Raw genomic sequence first — 10,098 nt, 5'->3', positions numbered from 1 at the left:
CAGTACAGTAAAAAGAAGAACGTTAAATGGTAAATGTGCTCTTTCATTGGTTGGCATTGATCATTCATATTCGTTCGAGAAATGGAAGATGAAGAATTGTACATCCAATATCTGTTCGAGGTATATCAAGCAATCCTAACCTTTTAAGTATGGCGCGTTAAGGTCAGAATTTATTGATCTTACATTAGTTGATCTTACAAATTCCTGTGTCGTTAGTACTTTTCATATCATATCTTGGTTACCTTTGCAATCGCATTTACATGGAGCGAAGATTAAAAGTATAAACAATTTAATATAGCTTTACGTCGCAGTAAAGAGCACCATGCTCTGTAATTTTCTCTGCAGAATTATGGATTCAATCAGTGAATAGTGATTCCAGATGCGTAATCATTGAAGATGGAAACTAGAAATATACATTAAATACATTTATTTTCACGCAATCGCCTTACTTTGTTCCATTAAAAAGATGAGATTGTAACGACACAATATTTAGTGTTCGGGTAATGAAAGCAAGGTTTCGTTGCGAACAATATAGTTGTGAAATGAGATATACTTAATAGTTAACGTCAATCTTAGATATACCATCCTTTTGTGTGTGTTCTGTTTAAATGAATTGCACTTACTCCTCGCCACTTTAAATAATGATCTCAAGCTATTTTCCACTTCTGATTTTTTTAACTCTTGCATCTGAAATAATAATATGTATCCGGTGTTAGGAAAATTTGACAATAGGGGAAGGGGAGTAATTGCATTTAGTCATTTACATTCGTTTGAATTAAGGCCTCGATAAACTCAAGACGATGCATTGTACGTGTTAATAGATGAATTCCACTTCTTAGTTGGTTTGAACAAACCGCAACGTATAATAATATACTGAATAACTAATGGAAGAAAATAATGACCAAGTAGCGGTGTCGTATTAATCAGTGTTTAATATATAGGTCAATATTTATATTATATATATAATTGATCATAATATTTATATTACATAATGCATAATATATACAGAATATAATTACACAATGTGTATAGTAATTACACGGTAACAAATATATAACCTTCAGCAGTGTTCAGTGTATAANCCCCCAGTCTGGTTCCACTTTATGTAAAAATAATTCCTGGAAAATTTAAGCTTAATCGGATAAAGGGAAATGGAGACCCTGAGCCCTTGAAAATGGAAATAAAACAATTTTATTTGTTTATCCTGCGAAATATCAATTATATGCAAAAAAGCTTTATACAAAAGTTGTAGATCTATTAATAATCCTCATATTATTACCTACGACTTTTTCTCGTATGACTAACCGTTTCCGAGGAAAAGTCGTAGGTAATAATACGCGCATTTTTAATAGACACAGCTTTTGTATAAAGCTTTTTGCATATAATTAATGTTTGGCAGGATAAACAAATAAAACTTCTTTTATTTCTTTTTTCAAGGGCCCAGGGTCTCCTTTTCCTTTTGTCCGATTACGCTCAAATTTTATAGGAATTATTTTTACATAAAATGGAACCAAATTTGGGGGGAGCGCGAAAGAAAAAAATCGTTAAAAAATGCTTGCTAAGAGTGAATAAGAACCACCCTAATGTGTGACCTCCCTTATGTGGTCGGCTAGTTATTGTGCGGAATTAGGTGATTTAAACTTATTGAGATATTTCTGCACAACGAAAAATTTCACTCGATCTGGTATTTTTCCTAATAATCGCAGGGGGACCTTTTTTACATTGACGGAGGGGCGGATTTCTTTGGAACTATTTGAGCATCTTAAGGTGAAGTGAAACACGTTGAGGAACTTGATCGACGTTGATAAAGATTTTTCTAAATACCTACATTGCCGGCGCTCGATTTTGTATTGACAGCTGTGTCGAATTATATTGGGTATTGTACCAAATGGCATACTCCACCTATCGTTTTCATCCAATAATTATATAGAAATCGAAGGAAAACTCCAGAAATCCTCTGGGTTCATGCTTTCTGTGGCCCTGATTGACTGCAGAGGGACCCCCTGCGCCATCTGTGATTTCCAGGTGAATTAAATTTTCACTCCAGGACCTCGTATTTCCATCGTTTTAGCGTAGAAGCGCGTAAAACCCTTTTTTGCCTTTATCCAGTTCAAATGCGAGTTTATCGATTACCAGAGTGTTCTATATTGTAAGATTGTCCTGACCCTTTCGTTTTTCATATCGGAGCCTTCGATAATTGTATATTGATCGAAAAAGGGGGTTTCACTTCACCTTAAGATTCTTTCTAATGTTTCTTGGTCTGCATTTACGCGGATTTTTTTGCACTACTGATCAGATAGTCATCGAGGGAATCAGATTTTCTTGTATGCTTCCATGTTCCCAGATAGAAAAAGTGATGTATAAAATGTATAAATTAGCATAAAATCTACCTTACAAAAAATCATGAAATGAGTCACGAGGGCGTCGTTTATGACGTATATTTTATTACGTTATACGTCATATGGGACTCATATTTTCGGAATGATGAATCGAAAATACATAAACATGAAACACAGTTAAGTACATGCAAGGTCTCAATATTTGTACGCATATATACAGCTAAATTTATATCACGGATTGCCGATAAACAATTGATGATGATTAATAAAAAATACTTAATGATGATTAATGAAAAATACTTAATGATGATTAATAAAAAATACTTAATGATGATTAATCAAAAATACTTAAACGTGAAACAAAGTTAAGTATATGCAAAATCTCAAAATTTGTACGCATATGTACAGCTAAATTTATCTAACGGATTGCCGATAAACAATTGATGATGATTAATCAAAAATACTTAATGATGATTAATAAAAAATACTTAAACGTGAAACAAAGTTAAGTATATGCAAAGTCTCAATGTTTGTACGCATGTGTACAGCTAAATTTATCTCACGGATTGCCAATAAACAATTGATGATGATTAATCAAAAATACTTAAACATGAAACAAAGTTAAGTATATGCAAAGTCTCAATGTTTGAACGCATGTGTACAGCTAAATTTATCTCACGGATTGCCAATAAACAATTGATGATGATTAATCAAAAATACTTAAACATGAAACAAAGTTAAATACATACAAGGTCTCAATGTTTGTACGCATATGTACAGCTAAATTTATCTAACGGATTGCCGATAAACAATTACAGCTTCTGTAGCTCATATTGGAGTAATAGCGCAATGAAAACGGGAACATGGAGCAACGTCATATTTATCCCACATTTGTAGCATTAACTAATTTCATAGAATGTCCGCAAATTAGTGACGTACAATCATGATTATAGCTCCTTTTAATTTTTCCATAAATTTTCATCTCGTAAATGTTGGTTATGGCATAATTGGTATATGACTCGAGTATACGGTTAATATATTGCTACAACCATTTATGATAAATTTACTGGGAATTTTTCTTCTAATTTATCGTGGAATATGGGTATTTATATTGCAGACATTCCGTGCAGCAAATGGTCTGGAGATTGTTTGTAAATCGATTTTCCTCATCATATGATGATCATGAATTTCTATCTGGGTTAAGGGGATATGAAAGTGGCATCCGAGGTGCCAATTGTTTATGAAACTTTTCTCTGAACTGGGTGTACAGAATCGTTTCAAACTTTATAATATGAACACGAAGGCCATAAGGAAGGTTTTGACACTCGTGAAATTTCAGTTTCTATGAAATATGTTGAAAATATAAAGAAATTGTAAAAAAATCGAATTTTTACGAGGGTCAGGACCTTTCTTATAGCTTTCATGTTCATATTTTCAAGTTTCAAACGATTAGGGACACCCAGTTCGATGAAAAGTTTCATAAACGAGACCTCTTTGACGTCACTTTCACATCGCCTTAAGTGAAGTTCGGACAATGAGATGTTTCATGACAAGATGTGTCGTTTCAATAAATAAGTTCCTGCCAAATTGAATTGACTTTCATTTAGGAATCTCTTTGGGCTGAAAGTAAAGAGTATTGTTTTAACTTCATTTTTTTTTTTTCTTCAGTATTTTCCCCCTTTTATTGAAAATGTAAGAATACACTACGGTTGGACGGTGTTGTTATTACTGAGGCGGTAAAGACTAGATGTAATTCCTTTCTCTTGGAGGAATTCTTTAGGCTGTAATTAGCCCATTTTGGATGTGACTTTGCTGATCAGGCTGGTGTGGAAAGGTTTACTTATTAATTAAGATGATATGAAAGATGCTGAGATATTTAATCCAGGTCAATATATTAAAATTCATCTGTACCCTTTTTGGTGGTAACGTCATTTTGAATGCTTAAGTGGTAACATAAGCTGGCGCGTCCCATTACCGACATTTATATTGACGTTTTTTACAGTCTATGTTGAGAATTATACGAACTGAAGCGTTTCATATGTCATTTCGGTAAAGTAATGGTGAAGAGATCGATGTAAAACTGTCGAAATCCCGGGAATTCATTATTCTAACGACTGTTTAGGACCAGTGTCGCCATCTGTGACGTTTAGCGGCAACTAAACTTTTGCTCTGAAAACCCGTGTTAGCCCAAGACAAGCCAGCATTCTCTTGCAATCGTTGGTGAAAGTATTTTCCTTATTTTCCAATCTGATTCTATAATATTCCATTTCTACGGTATTCTAAATTGTTCGAGGTAGGTCCTGAAACTCGTCATTTTCGATTCTAAACGAAATGAAGCTGTCCATGTGTCGTTTCGGTAAAGTAATGATAAAAAGATCGTCGTAAAACTGTCGAAATCCCGGGAATTCATTATTCTAACGACTGTTTAGGACCAGTGTCGCCATCTGTGACGTTTAGCGGCAACTAAAAGTTTGCTCTAATGACACGTGTCAGCCACGGGACAAGCCAGCATTCTCTTGCAATCGTTGGTGAATGTATATTCCATATTCTCTCTCTTTCATATCACCTTAATGAGATTTAGGTTAGAATGAAAAGTAGGTTAAGTTAATGTTAAATGTCAGTGTTTCGTGTAAAAGAGTGCAAGTGTACGCGCCAAGGAAGGCGATTTATAATCCCATTGGGAAAGCAAATAATTTCACAAGTTTAATACCAATGAAATAACCTTTTAGAGTAAATTCAAATATCTCTAAACGTCCGATACAAGAAGAATGTTCTCCTTATGTTTCATTAAACACATCACTAAAGGATATATCGAGAAGCAGTTGTGCACACAGAAATAGTTCATAAGCCATTAAGGTGATATCAGTGTCTGTTACACATACCAAAAAGTCAAAATATTTTTAAAACTTATCGCTAAATTGGGTGGTACCGAATTATCTAAAACTTGAACACGTAATTATGGAGGCTCTATGAATGAACTCGATGTTCGTGACATTTCATTTTGTCGAAAAAAAATGTATTTTTTTGTTCTTGTCTGAGAGAAATTTTTTTAAAAATGAAATTTTACGAGCATCGGGTTTTTCCTTAGGGTCTCCACAATCTCATGGTAAAGTTTCAAATGATTCGGTGCACCCACTTTGAAGAAAAGCTTCATACATTTTTTTTTTAATTTTTTAGTATGTATATATGATACTTTCAAATCATCTTAAAGAAAGTTACGCTAAAAGGTGCAGATAATTCGAGCATAAACACGTTTCAGTGGATTTCAGGATCAACATTGTGACAAGTTCGGAAACTGTTGATTAAACAAGGCACAGACATTACTACCAGAGACGCACAAAAGAAATATTTGGTAAATTAATCAAAGTATGAATAGTCATTATTACAGATTTTCCATCTTTCCTAACGAGGTTTCCTTTAATGTGTGTAATCGTAGTCCGTTTTACTAGAGTGTAGCTGTCAATGTATTAATATATCACAATGTTTGAGTACTCTACGACATACCTGTTTACATCCGTTTAATTAAACTCACATTATTCGTGAAATCTTAGTACCAGTCTGAAAGCACACGTTGATAGTATTAATTAGAGCATCAGGAATTAGGACATTTTAGCATCGGTCACTTGAAACATGTTCTCATTACGACCGACTATTCTGTGGCGTGCTTAGTTTCCGACTAAGGGAACAGATCCCAAAGGAAATATTAAATATTAAGAGCGCTCACCACTCCTGCGATTTTACACAGTCTCTTGGGGACAACGATTTTGAGCGTATTTCTCAACCGATCAATCCCAACAAGTACTCGTTTCAAAGTTAAAATGTTGACGGGTGTTTATACAGGAGCGATTTTCGATAAGCGGTCATTACCATGTAAAAAAATGTAACGACATAATTTGCACGCTCTTTTAACTGGGAAGGAGGCGTTTGATTGGAAATCGCTCTTATATAAACCTGCGTCAACGTTTTATCTTTAAAACGAGCCCTTGTTGAGCTCGATCGGTTGAGAAATACGCTCAAAATCGTTGTTCCCGTGGAGAACCTTTTTCACGATTTTCGGCTTCCTCGCTCGGAGTTTGGGCGTTGCTTAGCAACCGTTGCTAGGCGGAGCGCGTCCAACTGGCGCGCGCAGGCGCGCGAGTGTCACGCACACTTCGGCGTCAAGGAAGAGTCGGCTAGCGATGTGTGCGTCCTATACGTGCAAGGTCGTACATATTTTTTTACCCTCGCCAAAAATCGCCCATTACGCGTCGCGTCTTCCTCATCCGAGCGAGAAAGTACGTTTTGGTTACCTCCCCCCGAATTCGATGCTAATGCCATCTAGCGGAGGAAGTCATCATCCCCACTTTGATGGTGAACGTCGTTAAGGTGATGTGAAAGTGACGCTAAGAGGTTTCATTTATGAAACTTTTCTCCGAACCGAGGGTACCGAATAGTTTCAGACTTGACAATGTGTATATGTAAGCTATACAGAAGGTCCTGATACCGATAAAACTTCAATTTTTAAACAATTTGTTTATAGGTTCCATAATTTTTTTCTAAAAAATTAAATTTCATGAGTTTCAGGACCTACCCACTGAACACTGTTAGGTAAATGTTACGTTTTCGAAGCTAACGTGTTATGTAGCATAAAAGTAACATGGAAGTTAGATGTTTGTTATTATTTCCCACTCAATAAGGTAACACGTTATGTAACATGTTATATTAATGTTATAATTTCAGTTACCTTAAAATAATGTTAATTCTTCATACATTTAATACAAAAAAATCACTCAATTTTATCAAANATATATATGTATATTACTGAATCGAAATAGCCGAATAGTTCGGAGTTAAATCGAAACGTTGGCAACGTTCAGAAATCGAAGGATAAGTTTGTTCCATTAAATGTTCTCATGCGATCCTCCTTTGTATGTGTGACTAGAGGGTGGTTCTTATTTACTCTTGGCAAACATTTTCTAGCGATTTTTTGTTTCGCGCTACCCCCCAGTCTGGTTCCACTTTATGTAAAAATAATTCCTGGAAAATTTAAGCTTAATCGGATAAAGGGAAATGGAGACCCTGAGCCCTTGAAAATGGAAATAAAACAATTTTATTTGTTTATCCTGCGAAATATCAATTATATGCAAAAAAGCTTTATACAAAAGTTGTAGATCTATTAATAATCCTCATATTATTACCTACGACTTTTTCTCGTATGACTAACCGTTTCCGAGGAAAAGTCGTAGGTAATAATACGCGCATTTTTAATAGACACAGCTTTTGTATAAAGCTTTTTGCATATAATTAATGTTTGGCAGGATAAACAAATAAAACTTCTTTTATTTCTTTTTTCAAGGGCCCAGGGTCTCCTTTTCCTTTTGTCCGATTACGCTCAAATTTTATAGGAATTATTTTTACATAAAATGGAACCAAATTTGGGGGGAGCGCGAAAGAAAAAAATCGTTAAAAAATGCTTGCTAAGAGTGAATAAGAACCACCCTAATGTGTGACCTCCCTTATGTGGTCGGCTAGTTATTGTGCGGAATTAGGTGATTTAAACTTATTGAGATATTTCTGCACAACGAAAAATTTCACTCGATCTGGTATTTTTCCTAATAATCGCAGGGGGACCTTTTTTACATTGACGGAGGGGCGGATTTCTTTGGAACTATTTGAGCATCTTAAGGTGAAGTGAAACACGTTGAGGAACTTGATCGACGTTGATAAAGATTTTTCTAAATACCTACATTGCCGGCGCTCGATTTTGTATTGACAGCTGTGTCGAATTATATTGGGTATTGTACCAAATGGCATACTCCACCTATCGTTTTCATCCAATAATTATATAGAAATCGAAGGAAAACTCCAGAAATCCTCTGGGTTCATGCTTTCTGTGGCCCTGATTGACTGCAGAGGGACCCCCTGCGCCATCTGTGATTTCCAGGTAATGCATAATATATACAGAATATAATTACACAATGTGTATAGTAATTACACGGTAACAAATATATAACCTTCAGCAGTGTTCAGTGTATAAATTTAGCATTGGCGGCATTCGTCATAATTTATAACACAAAGGCTGCACTTAAATGTATATGTATAAATGTTGTGCTTTTGTAATGTCTTTGTAGCTGCAGTAATTGGTTCATAAAAAGGTGGCTCAAAAATACTAAACAACCGTATTATGATCGTCGAGATAGTCATCACTCTTGTGCGAATCGGTATTATCAAATTTCAAGAATAGCGATAGTTAATAGTTTCTTTGATATCAGTAAATTGTAGTTAATGATATGCAGGGTGTTTTTGAAGTATGTGGCTACACTTTAGAAGCATATCCCTTAGTCGTAGGACTAAAAAATAGTGTCCGTAAACATTTGTTCATTATAATTACCTTCTAGTTATCACTGACAAAGAGATGACTAGAAAAGAAATGCAACAGGCATTCTTATGAGCTTTTGTCGCAACAGAAATATATCCAATGTTGAATGTACGTTTTTAAATCCGCGTTCAGACAATTGTTATCTTTATATTATACAAGAACAAGCTTCTAAAGCAAGGCCGTTCATTTCTCAAACACTTTGTATTTATAAACTCTTAGAATAAGGTAATAAGTAATTCACATGCGATATGCAAGATTGGCCAGAGGTACATCACACTTATCTAGTTAGCATCGCATGACCGAAGGACAGTACATCCATTAATAGCGTAGTTCTTAAATTAAATGTCTTCTAATTATAAGTAGTTAAAGCTTTAGTCTTAAATGAGAAAAGGGTATTTCGCAAAAAGCCCGAGGCAAAATAGACCAACGTTTTAAGGTGATATGAAGGGTTCATTCTATATATATATTAAAATGTTAAAATATAAAACTTTTCTCCAAACTGGATGTAACAATTAATTTGAAACTTCAGTACGTGATTATGGGAACTCTAAGGAAGAACGCGACGCTCGTGAAATTTCATTTTTTACGAAGAAATGTGATTTTGGTTCTAGTCTAGGCTAGATAAAAAAAATGTTTATTGAAATAATGAAATTTCACGCACATTAAATTCTTTCTTAGGGCTTCCATAATCACGTGCCGAAGTTCCAAATGATGCACCAAGTTTTAAGAAAAGTTTCATAAATATTTTGACGTTTCATGTGTACAGAATGAACCTTTCATATCGCCTTAAGGATTAATATTAGCGATTGATCATATCCTTTCGGAGTATTTCCGTAAAAAATTCATTAGAAAATCAATTAGTCATTACTTAGTCAATAAGTGAACTGCAAATATGTATATCTCCATTTAGAAAAATATCTTCAATATGTCGGTGGTAAATAATTGGATTAACGAGGCATGTACACCGCTGCCTACTTTTCTATCGTACAGTTTATCAATATTCGCATTACCCTCAGGCTACTGCCATTTCTTTTTTGTTCTTTTATTCAAAAACTCACGGAGAATAAAGTGTGGGATTAATTACCATAAAGATTATGGATCACATGGGCATTTGCCTTGCAAAGGAACGTGTCGAGTAAGTGTTTATGTGTATGAAAATATTGCAAGGGCATGTTTCAAATTATGAAATACCGATAACGCATATCGTTTAGTAGTTCCCCAAAGTGAAAATATCATTTTGGAGATTTGAATGGGCTCACATGTGAGGGCGAGGTGTTCATTTTTCTTTTTTTTTTTTAATGTTCCCGGCCATATTGTCGGAACTCCCGATTTGTCAGTGTTGGAAATCAGGAAACTCGGTAGAGTTTCGCGCCAAATACATGTACACTTTTATTCGCTATA

This window comes from Orussus abietinus, unplaced genomic scaffold (genome assembly GCF_000612105.2).
Source record: "Orussus abietinus isolate OABI.00-Male unplaced genomic scaffold, Oabi_2.0 scaffold393, whole genome shotgun sequence".
Classification (NCBI taxonomy): domain Eukaryota; kingdom Metazoa; phylum Arthropoda; class Insecta; order Hymenoptera; family Orussidae; genus Orussus; species Orussus abietinus.
Note: the sequence above shows the minus strand (reverse complement) of the source record.